Below are 19,395 nucleotides of genomic sequence, written 5' to 3' on the forward strand. Positions count from 1 at the left end.
GTGTTTTAATCTTTTATTTTATTTATTTACGATTACTGAAAACAAGTTCTATCTGAGTACTATATTAAAACGTTTAACAATATCAAGAATATATTCTACAATTATAATCACTAGGCCATTTTTAACGCAGCGTAAATAAAAATTCCATTCCAGCATTCAAGAATGATTTAATTTTCCTTTTATTTACAAAAAACTATTGATAGGACATTTATATACGAAAACAAAAACATGTAAGTTCAAATAGTGATCACAATATAATTTGCACTTACGGCTCAGCCTGAGGAATATTATCTGACCAAAGTGATATACAATTACAACTTTTCATTTAGTAACTCTTTTTTCGTTTTGGTTGTTACGAAAGTCTTATAGATCTACTAACTTAGAAAGCTATCTCATTATTAGCAAAATGTATCTACTCGAATTTAATTGGTTTTCTCTAAGAATGGACCAATTCCGTTACTAGAAAAGAATGATTATTCTAGAGTACACTTGCTTAACATTTTATTCCACATATATCTTTCACATATCTTCCTAATCAACAACGTTTAATTTCTAATTGCTCTGTAAACCCTCCAAACCAGGACGTTCTCACTCTTTTCAACCCATTATTGGATATTCCTGCTTCGTGGTGGTTTAAGAATAATGTTCACAACAGCTGCAACAAACGAGAGTAATCCTGCTGGATGTGTCCAAAAAGGATCACTTTGTCACCCGTCCTTCTTTACTATACAAGATTTGTTTACCAGATGCGACAAAGAATACTTTGGATACTATGACCTGATGGAACAAACCTTTACTTAGCACACATTTAGAATACTGCTACTAGATCTATAGGTTTTACATTGATAACTGCTGTAAAATAGGTTTCGCTCATAATACTGTGTTACTGAATGGGTAAGTAAATCACATATTGATAGCAAACTATTATTTTTTTTTTTATTTAACAGGCTGTGTTAAAACATGGTAATGTTCCACTCAAGATTTATACTTACATATCATAAAGGAGTCTGTTATAGGAAAACTTTTAGTATCAGCAGTTACACACAGGTTAAACCTTACAATTTCAGGAAGCAAATAGTTAGTGCATTTTCACACTATGGCATCAAAATTCATACTCACTATACTTTGCAATACCGGAATTGTTATATATGGGTTTATGTAAATATGAATGAATGAATCTAAGTGGACTTCTCCACTAAAAGGCTGGAGAATTTAGAATTTATCTGCTTGTTCACACCACAAAACTACAAGCCATTAGCGTCCGATTTACAAAGTATCTTACTCAGAAAATTAATACCATCACCTGCCCAAAATTTTTAGTTATAATTTAAAATCTACTTCGTATCAAATTCATTCTATTTTTATGTGAGATTTTGGAACAAGACTTGTCCTAGGCAACATTATAATATAAATACACATCTTTTTATTATCATCTTTGTAACTTTATAGGCCTTTAATTAGTTAGTGATGGCAACCTCAACTCATCTATTAGCTCAGCGGTGCCTATCCATTGTACTTTTATCAACTTTTGTGATGCATTTTTGTGTTAACAAATGATTGTAATGCTTTGGAAATAAATATTCTTGATTCTTGATAGGTACAGTTATAAGTCGGGAAGATTTTACAATTACTGAATATTCAAAAATTGGAAGGTCAAATAACAGCTATTGAGGTCTCTAAAATTCTCTGATCCACCAATTACTACGATGACAACAATGAAAACGCAAAATAAATATAGTATTGTTATCATATGACATTTTTCAATAGGTTACCAACACTAGCAATATATTTATTTTTATTGATTTGTCAGTTTTCTAAACGATGGTTCATTTAAACTTGCAAATTGTTTATAGCTATTTAAACGACAAAAAGCGCCCATTTTTATACAGAGATCTTTTGTAATGTACTATCTAATTCTTCAATACTCTGTTGTATCGATTTTATTTTGAAACCAGACGTCAGCTATGGAAGTAGTAGATATGGGATCCGCTTAGATAGACATGCTGTAATTTGTAAACACAAACAATAATCATATCTCATCAGCAATAATTCAGTACGCATAAAATATTACATGTTTGATTTTAGTAATGCGTCTACTAAATCCTTTTTTTAAACCTTAGAAAGGTAAGAATCCATTTCAGCAATATTGGAAAGTTTCATCTGGCAATGTAAGAAGAAAAGAAATTGTTCCACTCCAATATTTATGGGGTCTTACATTGCCAGTCGCCGCCTACCTGGGGAAATAACTGCAGTAAATGTGTCCCTACAGACTGAGGTTACTGAAATATTACATCCAAAGAGACTTTATATTGAATACGACATGATTTAGAATAATCTTAATGATTGGACAAACGTTTATCCTTTTGCTTTGACTAATAGTTCCAAGTTTAGTAAATTTGTTACTTTTTTCCAATGTTCGTAAGAATTTTTCTTTATATTTTATCCGTGTATTAATATTATAAAGCCTTATTAGATAAGTCATTTAAATATAAACGTGTGTGGTGATCGAGTTCTAGTTTTATACCACAAAATGAATCATTAACTTTCAAAAAACAGGTAGATAGTTTTTATATATGACATATTTTGTGCTTTTTGGCATTAAAATTCTACAAGATTCTACATGAAACATGGGGTTGTTTACAAAAGCAGATCCAGTTTGATCAAAATCTAAAGCAGACAGGTCTTAATATTTATTGCTTCTACGGCAAGGTTGGTGGTGAACTTGGGTAGAACAGTAAATTTCCATAATTCATATGCAAAAATACTTCAATTCTCAGGAAAGAGCCACAATTGGAAAAAAGTCTTTGTTTGTCAATAAAACATTTTGTTTTCAAACACGTCTTATTTTTAATACAAGAATATTATCGTAAAAGCTATTTTAAGTACAAATTACTTCATAATTTGAAACAATTATATAATTTGTTTGAATATCTATGAAAATAAAATAATATGATGTCCTTGTTATTACTTCCTAGAACAATGTTGTTACTAGCTCATTACTAGTACCATTTTGTCTGACATTTATTTGCAAAAAATCCTCTTTTCATATATATATATATATATATATATATATATATATATATATATATATATATATATATATATATATATACGAAAAGCATATATATATATATATATATATAAGCACAGTAAATTTAAAGTGAGATTTATTTAGCTTTGATGAAAATACCGATAGATAAGTGGCTTTGTCACAAAACCTAAAAGCTCTAACGTGTGTTGCAAAACAAGAAAGAGCGAAAAAACGTATTTCTTTAAAGCGTTAGACATAAAGCGTGTGCTTATTCCAAATAAGGTTACAGAAAAAGAACTATTTATACTATATAAATAAAAAAATTTATTTTATTTTTTGTTTCATGAAAACTTGTGCGCTAAGCCTCGTAATACTAATCATCCCTGAACGTCAGGTAGTACTAGAAACAGTCTAAATAATTTGTAGAGAAGCCGGCACCTAAAAAGCCAATAGTACCTTAAGAGTTTCAACATCCCCTCCATACCGCACGCCAACAGTGTTCCCAGTTTTGTATGTATTAAAAATTGATAACCCGTCTCCACATACGTTGCAATAAACAAAATCATTCAATAATACCATAAACAAATATACGTAGGTTTGGTTCCATTGATTGGAAAACATGTGATTCTAACAGAGAATAAGTTATAGCTACGTCATAGTGGGAACAGCTGGCGGTCAGCAGCGATATGGCCACACTGCATAAAATGGCAGCGGACAATTTTGGTGCGGGCTACTCTAATGTTGAAGGGTTTATGCATCAGTTTATTGCCTAGCCGACCTACTTCAACCGCCTATTTCCTATACTCACTTTCCAGTTCCAGTTCCAGGGAACAATAGCCAGTGTCTGCAGTCCCGTTTGAGACACTCCAGTACCTTCTAAGGTAAAGTATTTAACCGTCAATAAGCCAGGAGAGCAACAAGATCCATTTCTGTGTTTGGACGTGTGTATTAACAAAAACATTATTGCGGTCTTATGAAATTGTGGCGTAATGTACAGTTCGAGAACTTTAGCTGCGCGCGTGACCTTGAGTTTGTGGTGATAGGCGAGAGGGGTGGCGGGGTAGAATTGTGCGCTGCGTCCCGTAAACGTTTCCTGTGATTCACGGGTAAACCCCTCCTTTCAGGAATCGTATTGGCCCAAATAACTCATCACACTCGCTAAAATCAGTCTGTTTTGTGATAGTGCTGATTGTGGTGGAATTAATTAATTAATAAGAGAAAACCAAATAATAGGAATAATGGGACTTATCCTTGTTTTTCAGTTGTTATAGTGTTGTTTAACGTGTTTTTGAAAATAAAGTATTTGTCAATACTAATCTGTAAATAGAAATCATGAGTTTAAACTCTTTAAAGAGATTGTTGCGCCTTCATCTCAGCACGTAAACGCAACCCGCCACACAATTATATAGGTACCATCCAGTTCAGACATTGTGTTTGCTCAATTTTGATTGGCCAATGTTAGGTTGATTAGATGGTGGGAGGGACTTCTAGATCCTTCCGGTGGATTCAAGTAAGTTTTTCAGGGGAGTCTTGTGTGCTCAGAGAGAGAAGTTCGTGTGGAAGTGATAGCCTACTCTTGCCGTATCGATTTTTCGGTAGGAAGGTTAAGTTTAAAGATTAAAATTCTTTTCAAAATTTAAAGTTTGAAGTTTAAATTAATTAATCTATAACAGTTATTTTTTTAGTTGGTGAAGTCTTCAGGAGATGTGTGAGGTACTGTGAAAGTTAGAATTTAACGTTTAAATAGAAAACTGCTTGATGATATTTTCCCGTTCAAGTTGGTTAAATCAGGAATAGCCTACTGATAAAGAACATTTATTTTATGTTCTGAGATTCTATATATATTTTTACAAGTTCCTAAATTTAATATTCAAAGCCAAGCAGATTATTCTGGATAATTCAATATTCTTGTAAATATGAAATTTACAGGAAATAAGTGCTTTGTTGACTGATACAACTTTGAGTTTAATTGGTTGGACATTGTCTTTGTGCATATATTAATTTCTAATAGTACCTTAATTTGTTTGATTTTTATTTTGTGAAGAAGTCTTATTTTATTATTTGTTTCATTTTATATTAGAAGAAGATTATTTTATTTTGAAATTCAATGAAGATTTTTATTTTGAGTTAGTGTTGAAAATATTAGCACTGAGAACTAAAAGGACACAATTAATGAATGATTTGATTCATTGTTAATTTTAAGGCTGGACATGTGAACATTTGATGGGTTATAAATACGAAATAATTGAGAATAAATTAAAAGTAAAAAGGATAGCTTGGCGTTGCTGTATTATTGATTTTAAATTTTTATTAAAATTACTATTAATTTATACTGAGTTTAATTATTGAATTCCATTGGAACTTGTGCATTCTTAAAATGAAGGGTTATTAGTTCAGAACCTAATTGATCGCTCTTATACTTAAACAAAAATAGTTGTAATTAGTTTATAGAAATTAACCTTACTATAGACACGTTACAGTTTCGTTCACAGTGACTTTACTGAATTTATTTGAACTAGTTTTATTATAGTTAACAGATACGAATAGTTTGTGACTGAGTTAGCATAATAAATTTCAAAGCAGATCTTGCAATTATGTCATCACCTATCTTGCCTTAACAAATTTGCGTTACAATTACGATTGGTATACCGTACATTCGTAATGTGTTTTTCAGGTAATTTAAAACCACCTAAAAGATTTTACTCTGAAATAAAATTGTGTGTGTGTGTGTGTGAATTGTGTGTGTGTGTGTGTGTGTGTGTGTGTGTGTGTGTGTGTGTGTGTGTGTGTGTGTGTGTGTGTGTGTGTGTGTGTGTGTGTGTGTGTGTGTGTGTGTGTGTGTGTGTGTGTGTGTGTGTGTGTGTGTGTGTGTGTGTGTGTGTGTGTGTGTGTGTGTGTGTGTGTGTGTGTGTGTGTGTGTGTGTGTGTGTGTGTGTGTGTGTGTGTGTGTGTGTGTGTGTGTGTGTGTGTGTGTGTGTGTGTGTGTGTGTGTGTGTGTGTGGTGTGTGTGTGTGTGTGTGTGTGTGTGTGTGTGTGTGTGTGTGTGTGTGTGTGTGTGTGTGTGTGTGTGTGTGTGTGTGTGTGTGTGTGTGTGTGTGTGTGTGTGTGTGTGTGTGTGTGTGTGTGTGTGTGTGTGTGTGTGTGTGTGTGTGTGTGTGTGTGTGTGTGTGTGGAAGTAAAAACTACTCCAAATCTTTGATTCAAAACCTACTTTTGTGTGCCTTAGATAAAATTTGAAATCTCTCCTGAGTATTGGCTATTATAACACTTCTATCGCTAATATAGAACCATCCAATACTCAGGAGAGATTTCAAATTTTATCTAAGGCACACAAAATTAGATTTTTAATCAAAGATTTGGAGTAGTTTTTACTTCCAGATACTATTTTACAAGGGATCAACAATTTGATAACTATAAAAGATACTTGTATTATACTTTAACCTTCTTAAAAAACTAAATTGGTCAAATAAATTAAATTCTTTTAGTATAATTGGAAGGAAAACAGATAGTGTAATTCAAATATTAATTTAACTGCATGTACTATAGCTACATTTATTGTATATTAGCATAATAAATATTTAATTAGTAAAACTAACTTAAAAATTATTATTTATAACACCAAATTGACGTTAGAAACAATACTGTTTCAGTTATTTTTTTCTAATCAACTATTCATTATGCTAGTATTTTTTTTAAATATCATTCATTATATGTGAAACTGGATTATTAACATTGGTTAATGTCCTCTACGTGTATTTCAACTTTTAGATCACTCACACACGTTTTCGATTAAATAAATTAATTTTCCTTTTTTCTCATTTTTATTCCAGAATATAGCGGGATATTTATAAAAATAACACCACAGCTCTTGAAAAACGCCATTATTTTATATTGATCTTTGACAGGGTAACTGGCAAGGATCAGTTTAATAGGTCGCACAGTTAAAATTTCACAGACCTATCTTGGGTATGACATTTTAGAGGTCTATGCAATAAAAAACACAATGACACGAAGATAACTTCTCTATGATGTTCCTAGCAAAAGAGATGGTCATATAAACCATTCTTCTATAAAGCCACCTATATAAAGATACTTCTTACCAAAACTATGCACACCAAAACAATTAGATTTAAAATGGTGGAGGGAGACTGTTTTTCTCCTCAAAAAATTACTAAATAATTCATACATTCATAATATAAAATATATTGGGTATACAGTATTGGAATGTAGTATTATACTGCATTATAATACTACATTATAATATAGTATCATAATGCATTGCCACCGTTATTATCATATTATATAGCATGATTACTGCCAATAACGAGCAATATTGATTATGTATTAATTTTACATTGATTTGATACTGATCTCGGTTTATTTACAATCATTCTTTAGTAGCATAATTTTTTTCAGTGACTACACCATGCTTTTTTCTAAAATAGGCTTCTCAGATAGAGTATGGGTATATTATTTTATCATGGCAACAAGGCAAACTAAAATGACGTATGAAATATAATTAATTTGAACCATTAATGCTTTTTCACGCTCTAAATGTAAATGAAAATTCAGTGGCAATGTTTTTCAAATTTTGAACCTCATAATAGTTCAGACGATGACTATTGAAGTGGATAGAACAAAAGTTTGTTGTATCTAGGACTTCAGTATGGAGGCCCAACTCCATACGTAGATTGAAATTTTCTATTTCTATAATTTTGTTTCAAAATATGATGTTTCCAAAACGTTAACAGAAAGGTAGAAAAAAGTATTTTTTTATGATTAAGCTAAAAATTATTATCTAAGTTACATAATTCATATGTACTGAGCAGCTTGCATGAACGTTACATTGTACTGGAATAGAGAACCAGGTCCCGTATTCATTTTTCAAATCCTAATTTAGTTTTCTCCATAATCTTTAATAAACTATTTACTATTCGTGCTGATAATACACATGTTTATGAACGAAATTAATACACCACTGAAAAGTGAGGCAACAATATAAAATAAAAAACAAAGCATTTCAATAAATAAACTGGAACGTGAACTTGAGCCAACAATTTAATGTTAATTGTTAACAAGGAAACAGGTGAGCAAGGAGAGAGAGAGAACAAGCGGCTAATGATAGTTTAGCATCTCGTGCCGGTAGTCGTGGTTTTAGGGCAAATCTCCGTAATTGTTTGACTCTCTTTCCAACAGCACATTGCTTCCTTTTTTCAGAAATCTTAACATTTCTTATCAAACTCTAATTGAATATGTTGTACTATATATCCTGTCTGTCTGTCTTTCCATAGGATATTTCAAGGCTACAGGCTGACAAGAATATTTTTCATGAAGCTTAATTTTTATATAGGCGTCATCGATTTGGATGGTGGCTTCAATGTTTATTGAAATGAAATAAGGCTATTGCCATTTATACAGTTTAACGTAAATAAAATTCATTTGACAGGTATTTGGTCTTCCGATCATATGTTAGTTTGCTTATTTAAACGCATATGTGACAGATACGCCCAAATACAATATAACTGAATCGGAAAAAGTAAGCGCTCTGTGGTGTAATGGTAGCACATTCACCCGGCAAGTGAGAGATCCGGGTTTGACTCCCGGCGGAGCGAGTCCTTTTTGTGATTCAATGTTTATTGAAATTAAATAATGCTATTGCCATTTATACATTTAACGTATATATATATATATATATATATATATATATATATATATATATACAGGGTGTAAATTAAGTCCTGATATGCCTGAATATGTTACAAACGGAGTGAGATACCAATGTACAATATTCGACATATTCATCAAAAAACTGTTTAGGATGTTTTGGAGGATAAAATCACTATCAAAAAGAAGTTACTTTTAAATTTTCAAATTACAACTCCTTCCTTGTGACATGTCATTTTAAAGATCTATCCAATAGAAACACAATGGAATGAAAATAACTTCTCTATGACCATATATTAGCAAACTTTTGGGATAAATACCTTCTTCTTCAACTCTAAAGCATAGTAGTGTTGTCTGTAGTTAGATTAAGCATTTTAACTTTTAGAAAAAACTCAAAAGCCAATCAATATATAATATGTTATAAAGCTGTGGTCATCAAAATAAAAACTCCACTCTCTACATCTCAGTTAACATCGCATTTCCAAAACAATTGATTTGAGAAAGATCTGTCCATAATCGTGTTTTTTAACAGAAAAAATATTTTGGAATTATTGCCAATTAAAAATGAAAGACCTGCTTGGATTCAGTCCAAACCCCAAAATTGAGTATATAGAATTTTACATCGTGATTTACCCCTATATAAAGTCTTCCTCTCCCATTATTTGCTACGCCCATTAATTTATTCTCGAGTAGCTCATTCATAATGGAGCCTTAAAAAATTATTGCAATTCATACTTTTTTGTTTTAATTTATTTTTAACTGACAATATGAGTTATAAATAATTTATAAAATTAAACATAATGTTTTAATACTATAAATTATTTTTATTTGGAATTTCTATGTTTTTAACTAGACAATTTTAAGTTAATAAAAGAATTACTTGTAAAATGTGATGTTTTCACTGCGTGCAGTAAAGGCTTTCCTTATAATAAATGTTCATGAAATTTTATTTCATAAATATTTGGTACATTGAATTACTCAATATAGAAGAATGTCTACATACCAATATGCGGTCTATCAAGTACAAATTGTTTACACTCTATCGAACTACAGTCTGGTTATTGTGGCTGACCGAACATTTCATCTCTCTACGTCAACCTTTTGGCTTCTAGGTAATTGTTGTTGCACTAATCAGAGTTGACCTTGCAATGGCCACAATAGGACTGTTCATTGTTACCAACAATTTGTCAAACTTTTACACTAAATGTTGCAGTAATTAAAAATATAACATAGTTGTAAAAACCTATATATACATAATTTGATGGGTGAAAACTATTTCAATTTCTGTGTAGTATCGATATATTAGGGTTCGAAGAAATTATTACACTAAATTATAATCAAACCAATCTACCACCACGGTAATCTCACATTCAAAATGTAAATAAAAACCGATCCATTATTATGAAACAAGTAAAACAGGTTATAACAGGTTGGCTTTTGTAACCATTATAATCAATTAACGTTTTAAAATATGCGTGTAGTTAGTAATCGAACACTACGTATTTCACAAGTAAATTTAAAAGAATGCAGTGTCGTACATATAAAACTATTTCGAGGGGGCTGACTAATGGGTTAGTTTTGGAGGTTTAGAATACCCTCCTAAAACAGGGGTTATGAATCTTTCTCTGGACTTTTTTGAGAATTAAGACCTCATGATTGTGTTCTAGCTTAAAATAATTAATTTTAATGTTTGTCTTTTTACATTTAGAGGTACGACTGAACCACATGAGTTCCCTCTTTATATACACCCATGAGTACTTAATATCCCAGGCTGAGAATGAAGAAAATCTGGCTAACTTAGCAGCCCTCATGGGGACCATTATTCTAATAGCAACAGCAAAACTAATTTGTTTTAATTTAATTTTTTAACATTGAATTTTTGAACAAAACAGTGTATGAACGTTACCACGAATACTATGTTTCCAAGGGGTCACGTGGTGCAGAACTAATGGAAATATCAAAATTAGAAATAATATAAAATTACTTGTTAATAATGATATATAAAACCTCAAAATTTAATTTATGTTGCTTTATACGAACGGGAAGAAAGCAATGTGTTGTACGAGTAAACTATCTATGGTACAACCAACCTTTCATTGGTAAAACCAAAAGTTCATCTTTGGGCAATTGTAATGAATAATACGTTTCTACGGGAGTAATGAGAAGGACTGGCTTGAAATAAGCATAAACCGTTAAATTTATGACACAGTTTTTGTCAATAATTAATTAAATTCTTAGTTCTTACGCTTACGTCCACATTTTAATAGATATCTTCCGTATTTTAATTTACAATTTGTTTAAATATTGCTGACACTGGTTATAATAATATCACAATATTCCTAGTTGTGAACCGTAAAACCAAGAAGATAATTAAATTTACTTCAAATATCAGGTTCGCAGAAAATTTCTCACTTAATTACATATATTAATTTATTACATTATTAACTAACTTCATAATGTCTCAGATGAATATTTGTGTAGCAACAATAAATTACTGTGAAAGGACATGAAAAACTTTTCACTTTGTTCCTCAAGCTATTATGAACATATCTTTTGACAAAGTTTTTCCGGCAAATACAGAAAAGAATGTGACTCGTAAAAATGTCCGCCTTCTGACAGTTACATCCGTCTGCCGGGTAAGAGAATATTTCTTGTCACTTTAAAGTATTCATTTTGGGCCTCTAACTGTGATTGTTGGTGCCCTGTATTAATTTTTGATTGGTGAATAAAATTTGTTTTCAATTTAACACTGTTAAAAGTGTGTAAAATTTAAAGTAAAAATGTATATCTTCCCACAAAAAGCATTTACATTTACTTTACATGCGTTTCCTTAGGTTTATTAAAATATCCTACAATAAAATTATTAGATTGCTGTATTTTATAAAATAATACTTAGAAATGTATTCCCAAACTAGATAAAAACTTGTGTTTTGGAAATGAGTCTCTTGTAATATACCGCACTATTATTCAATATTTAATTGTAGCTTAGTTAAAACAAAACAGAAATAGAATTTCTGTAAAAATAAATATATAATTATTCAAAAAAAAATATTAATTGATTATGTTTTTAGTAATTTATAAAAAAAGTGACAAAAAATTAGGTTGGTTGCATAGGAGAGGACTATGACTGCTGAAATAACTATAACTGTAATATATATAATCATAATAGTAGGTGCCTGACATTTTTCTGTATTCCACTTAATTAGAGCCTAATTTAGTGACTTTCCGTCGAATAGGATACGATTTAGCTTTGACACAGGCTATAAGAAGGCTTTTGGAATATTAAACGTACAAAGATTTAAACTTTTCGCTGTTTCTACAACGACAATGTATTAAGTACATGAAAGCAAAATTACTTAAAATTTACCCCCAAAATTAAAAGGATGAAAAATATTACCTTGTAAATAATACAGTTTGAACAACTGTATAAATGAAGATTACTCAAATCCAGTAATCTTATTTATTACTTAAACATTACTAAAGTATTCAGTGGATTTTTAATTTGTACCTTGAATATTACATGTTTGATATGAATGTGTCGTTTCTTAACTGGTTTACTTCAACAAAACGTTACAAAGTGCAGCTGCTGCAATAGGTTTTGTGTAATAAATCTTTGTAATAAAACAACCATTACGTGCTCCTTTAAGGTGACTGCATGAGGCAGAGCTCTAATATCAACAATAAACTGCTACTGTCACAATACCGTTTCGAAGATTTATTCCTTCTTTAATTGCCAACTGCATAATCCTAGATACGCCCGGCTTGGAACTATTTTCGTTCACACTCAACCTGACAGGTGTGACGTTTTCTCCCTTCAAAAGTGCTCATTTCAATTACATTTATGCATTTTTATATTGAATTGGGCGAAAACTATTTCACAGATATCACTGCTTACTAAATTAACGGATTATAATATTTTGTATATTTTGCCGTCTTTGTATTTTACAAAATGTATAACACAACGTTTCGAGCATAGAAATCTAACCTCTTCATCAGGTGCAAAGAGAATTAATACATAAAAACTAAAAAAAAGGATCAAACATACCCGAAAATGGTTGCAATCCAGATAGGAGAAAATAAACACAGGTGTTGTCTAGTACATAATAAAAGTCACCAACACGAGAAGTAAAAGCACTATTGTACGTTACACAAACACAGGCGATAGTGGAAAATTCTGTGGATTGGTTCCGTGTAATGACAATGCCTGTGTTCATTTTCTCCTTTTTTAAGTACTAATTATGTTTGCCCCTGATGAATATGATAGATATCAATCCTCAAAACTATTTGCTGTTCATATTGTAACATATTACTATGGGGAATTTCTAAATCATGATATCCATCCAAACATTTCTTCGTCATTATCAAACTTCAAACCAATAGATCTATGGAAACGGTTAGGTTAGGTTATGTATATGTGTTATAAGATATCTTAGATAAACACTACTAGGAGTTATGTATGTATGTACTTATTATAAACTGTGAGTACTAAAGCTACAGACTCTGCGCTTTAGTATTTTCTGGTACTTTTAAATACGGAGAGAAATTTGGCTGGAAGATCCTGAAAACTGATATGGTTTGCAAGAATGCATGTTGCGAGTAATTAAATAATCCATCACCACTCAAACCACTAGATTATCACTTGCCACCACTAGTGGTCAGAACTATTTGTTTCTTCACATTAATATATTAACAATTATTTACCTTTGGAAGAAGTGGATAATGGATCTAGAGAACAAATGAATTGACGAGCACAACTAACCGGTTAGTATGGAACAAATTTGAATGTATTTACGTGTGTATTAGTTCAAATAGGTCTACATTAAGGTAATACCTTCAACGGCTCCATTTCCGATAATTTGAATTTATATACGAATACTTAATTTACTTTTAGGGATGTTATAGAAGTTTAATCTTCTGTTTTGCCGTATATATCTGGTAATATAAAAACCCTAAATTTAACAGATATACAGACCTCTGGTCTACGGCATTATTCTTCTTTTACAAGGGTCTGAGATGGTAGTTCAAAATTTGAAACTTAACTTATCTGAAGGAAAAATGTTTTTCAAGATGGACTTGAATTTTAACATCCATAAATAATTTTCTATTAGATCTTTTAGTTCATTGTCACTAACCATTCGTTTGCAATTTAATTTTTTGAAGAAGAAACAATAAACTATTTATACTGATCTTGTGGACAAAAACTCTTGTTACGCACTGTAGTTTGCAATGCAAATCTGATATTATTGACCTTTAGGTGAGTAAAATATCAGGTCAAGAGCAACTGTAAGGTAGTATGATGCCGTACATACATATATACTTTTATGGAAGTAAATTCTTTAGAAATTATCTAGTTCTTTTCAATTAAACTCAATTAACTTATCAATTAAATAAATTATATTTATTATTAGTGCAAACGATACTGTAATAAATTCATAAGGTGACATCAGTATTACGTAGTTTACATTAACTAATAACCACTTAACGCTGAAGGTAATTATTGGAGGTAATCTCATCATGGAGTTCAGTTATAATTAATTATGTATCCAACGGATAGCCTTAATCACAATCCTCATTCATTAAACATGACTAAGAGTCACTTTAATTATGATACTCGATTCCCATTGAGATTTAAGTGATGTACAAGATGTTGCAAAATTTAAGAAGTTAATTAACTATTCCATGAATGTCTACTGTGTAAACGTATACAACCTAAAAGGAATAACAACTTTAATACACAACCGTGTGTGTGTGTGTGTGTGTGTGTGTGTGTGTGTGTGTGTGTGTGTGCGCATTCATATTAACTCAACCCTTCCCACAATAAGTACCTTGTGTGTAGAAAGCTCGGTAACTTCATCATGCTTAGTCAATTATTTGTAATGACGAAGAGACAAACGTAAGAAAGCGGTCATTCTGTGTCGTTGAATTTTGCAGTTACATATTTCCCACAGTGGAGAATGTCAGTCGACTTATGCCAAGTAATTGTACTACAAGATCATGGCCAGTTCCTGCTCGCAAACTAAGAGTTTTTAATGTGTGTAGCTACATTAATAAATAAAGCTACATCGGTTTAATTTTTTAATTAAAACTTAAATTAAATTAAAATTTTGCTAACGAAATATAGGGGTTTAATTTTTAATTAGATTGTGAAAAGTCAGGGTAAAAAAGAATATGTTACTAAATTCTTTGGCAAGTTACTACTGGTAGTTTTAAATTGTTAGGAAGGCGGATGACTGACTTGAATTGAATAGGACTTGTCTTGTTACGGCTATTTTTCTCCTTGTTTGATATAGCTGGACCAATGAGAGAACACCGCGAATGTCCAGCAGAATTACTTGGAAGGGGAAGTATATAAGCGCCAACTCATAATTTTCGCCCTTATTTTGGTTATTTTCGTGAATTACGTTGATTACAATGTGCCGTGTTTCTAATTGTTTCCGCGAGGGATTTTGAGGTTAGCACCAAATTTATTGTACGTTATATTGAATAGTCTTCCTGATCTGACATTAAATTAATTTTTTTGTCTTTTTTATAGGAAAAAATTTAATTCATAGTAACTACAGAGCAATCTGCATAATTAATTCTCGATTAACAATAGAGCATAATAGAATCATACAAGTTACATTTGGTTCAAACTTGCAAGAAAGGTGAATTAAAATTGAGTTTTGTTAATAACTTTAATTGAAAGTTGGAAATTTAGTAATTCATTAATATTTAACTGGAACTGTTTTATTTTGAATTATTAATTGGTAATTAATTGAACTTTAATAATTGTTTGACAAAGTTGTAATCTGAATTCCAAAGATTTGAAATTTAAGATTCAGCTAGTGAAAAGAGAAGTTAAAATTGTTATATTTTTGAATTGTGAGTGTACTTAGAAGTGAACATTTTAATCTCAGTTATTTCCAAGTGGAATTTGATTTTTATTTTAAAACCTTATTACTGTATTTTATTTTAGAAGAGAGCTCTGATTTTAGTTTGATAAATTTGATTATTATTTTTATTTCTTGCCAAAGGAACTTATAAATTTAGTAAAACGGTTTGTCAATTCTTTGTGAAAAATAGAGTGATGAAAATTTTGAAACGTTGAACTTATTAATTTGCCAGTTTAAAATAAATCCATTGCTTTTATTTATAACTGTGATTTTATTTTAGACAAACCGGATAATATTTAATAGTTAACAATTTAGTAATACATTGCACTGAATATTCACTCGCTTACTAATGAAAAATATTTTGTATCGTCTTGGATGTCCCATTGATAATTTAAATATTAATATTCTGGAATATTCATTTCTACAATCCAAGTCGTTATGATTTACATCTGGCCTTGTTTGACAGAGGGCTGTCATCTCGTGTCTTTCAATGACATGATGTTTTCTTGAGATTGTCAATGGCTACAGTTCTGTAGTTGGAGCAACACCTTCATTCGAGATTTTCCCTTATATCACAAGCCAACTAAGACAGCATAAGACAAAATATGCGAACCTATCTAACTAACAAACTTTAGAGATTGTAAAACCGTGTAAGCAGAGTTGAAGATCAACGGAAATTGATAGAGCGGATGTTGATCACCCTAGACAACAAAAGTATCCTGTATTGTTTTAATAGTCTTTACTGGGTGTGCAACAACCAGACTAGGAAAAGCCTGTTAAGATCTTATATTAATATTACCCCAGCACTTGTGGTGGAAGTTTGCAATTTCATTATACAACGGGATAGTGATTTTGATAAGGGAACATCTTGACTTGATTGTGAAGACATCTGCTTCGTATCGTCCTATTATCATCTATATTGGGTTTGTCATCAAGTAACCAAGCAATATCATCCTTCATATCAAATTATTAAAATTGTACATTAACTAGTATAATTAAACGCGTTTGCTAAAACTTGTATGTAGATTGATAAACTATTTTTTTAACTTAAAGGACAATCCTTTATTCTAACATCGTTATTCCAAAACTTACATATAAGTGTAATTATACCCACTAAAACCTACAAGCATCACTTTAAGGTGTTAAAATAAAAATTTGACTTGCATCTTTGCTGCCGAAATCGAGCTAAAATTGTATCTGGGGGTGGGCCTAGTGGTTTTAATTTTCTTTAAAATTTTGTCTACGAACATTTTGCCCCTTAATAAAGTTTTAAAATAACTTCCCTCTCCGTTGACGACGGCTCAAACACCGTGACGTCAGCTTCTCGGCTCGGCATTGCAGCTGTAGTCCCAAAATTAGATGAAAGTATTCCTCATACAAGAATCATTCAAGGACTCAAAACCTCATCTAAAACTAAATACCAAAGGGTTTAACCATTTTCGAGACATCTTATAGTATTGATAACGAGGTGTCGTCAAAGGACATCACCACTATATCTGTGCTGCTCTAGCAAATAAAACATCAATTTACGTAGGTAAGTTACTTTACTCATGTATGGACAAATTTACTTTGTATTATATTTTTAAAAGATTTTCGCAAGACAGGGCTAATTTATAAACAAAATATGTATATTTTACCTACCAACAAATCGCGCGAGGTGATAACTGGTAACTTCAAGAAAGAAACAATTACTACGCGTGCAAATTACGCTATTATTCTGACGAGAATTTAGTTACAAGAACGTAGAAGGAATATCTCCTACAAGAATATAACAGTAATCGATGAGGAATGATATCTTTCTTCCTTAATATAACAAAACCTAACCAACCCAAATTTTGAAAGAGGGAAGAGCGCTATTAATTTCGTTTAGCTAAATATTAAAATACGCTATATTTTTTACGAGTACTAAACCATGTTTAATATAAGGACATGGATTACTACTGAAATGTTTTGGCAAGTTACGTTAATAAAACGGGTAGACATTACTTACATTACTTCAAAGGTAAACATATAGGTTGAACATAACGTTGAGCATTAAATGATAAACATATCATTTAATTAATCAATTATTTTATTTATTATTTGAAGAACGGTTACTATTTTAAATATCATACATGGCATTTGATTTTTAGATATTGCAAATAAGTAATCAAGTGTTAAATATACAACAATAGTAAAACCTAACATCAACAATCTTTTGCTCATTGTTGCCTCAATGATTTTGTCTCATAGGATGTCCTTAAATTTGCGTATTTTTAGGTTATGCAAACTCAAATGACGTAATTTTGAAAGGGTGTTTGCTTTACAGAAGGATCGTCTGGAGCCTTAATAGGAGGAACGGTTGTCTAAAGCACTTTGAATGAATGGCGTTTTCACCGCTATCTCTTTTTTCCATTCGTTTATCTATATTTTCATAAATTTTCCTCCCTCATTACAAATTGGATAATCCGCCCAGCACGAAAATAACTTATCGATCAGTAGTTTTAAAGTAAATTATTACAAAAAATGAACTTTCTTTTCAAACATAAACTTTTTATTACACTTTCCAAAGTCTTCCATCAACATTTATATAACACGACTAGGACACCATCTCGTCAAGAGGGTAACTTACAGTCTCGATGACTCTGTTACGGTTCGCGATTAATATTATGTGTATATTACTGTGATGTTAACTTTTTAATTCCAAGCTTTTCAAATAAAGGTTTTGGAAGCACTCGTTATACAGTATTCATAGTTAATGTAACTTTATATTTACAATAATAAAATGTTTATTATATCGGAACGATAAAAACACGAATTGCACAAAATAATTGTACACAATTAAACATTGCTATACATTATAGGTACAAACATTTCAAAATAAGCTCAATTAATCTGGTTCTAATAATCAAAGAGATGTATTAAAGAGATTCTAAATCTCCGTAAAGAAATGAAATTGAATCCAGTATTTATGCGGTATTAAACCACCTTAACAGTCTCCGCTGCCGATTCCATTCGAATTATAACTCTATTCGGATGAAATTCAAATATCTTCTTTTGCATCATTTTATCTTGATGTTTTCTTTTTACATTCATATAAATATGAGTTATCTTTTACTCTTTTTCAAGAATAACTCAATTTACAAAAATAATTATTTTAACGATTAGATAATTGTGTTTTCTATTAGTTAAATATCGGATGTAATTTTTTGTATTATAGAAAGGATTATTTTTTTTGTAAATAATCAACAGTTAAGCGGCACATTGTTTTAAAGTTACAAAATTTTAAATAGTTTTTAGTCTAATATATGATTCTTACTTATGCTTGCTTATACTGTAGATATATTTTAGTCCTGAAATCTTGTCCAACTGGACTACAGAGGCTTCTTTGGTACTATAGTCAAATTAGGTTTATGGGGGAGGGAGGTGGAGCTTATAAATGCTAATTTCTGCTAAATACTTTTCCACCATCAAAAAGGCTAAACTCACAAGGGTTCAACAAGAAAAGTTTTTACATTTTCACGCGATCAAATTAGTAGTCGTTTTGACTTCATTGTTTCATCACTCTTAGCCAGTGAAGGACAACCCCAAATTTTCAATATTACTGACATGTAATGCTGAAATATCGTTATCAACATTGAAACTGGTCAAGAAATTTTTAAGGAACAAAATGGCGAATGAGCGGTTGACTGCACTTGCCTTATTTTGTGACCACTGCGGGAAAATATCTCTCGTTTTGATCCCTCCCCCCCACCACGGGACACATTTTCATCATATTATACAACCACTAACAAAATATTGTTATCAACAATAATATAGATTATCTTTGTTATAAACTTTTTGTTTTGT

Source organism: Homalodisca vitripennis, chromosome 6, assembly GCF_021130785.1.
Source record: "Homalodisca vitripennis isolate AUS2020 chromosome 6, UT_GWSS_2.1, whole genome shotgun sequence".
Classification (NCBI taxonomy): domain Eukaryota; kingdom Metazoa; phylum Arthropoda; class Insecta; order Hemiptera; family Cicadellidae; genus Homalodisca; species Homalodisca vitripennis.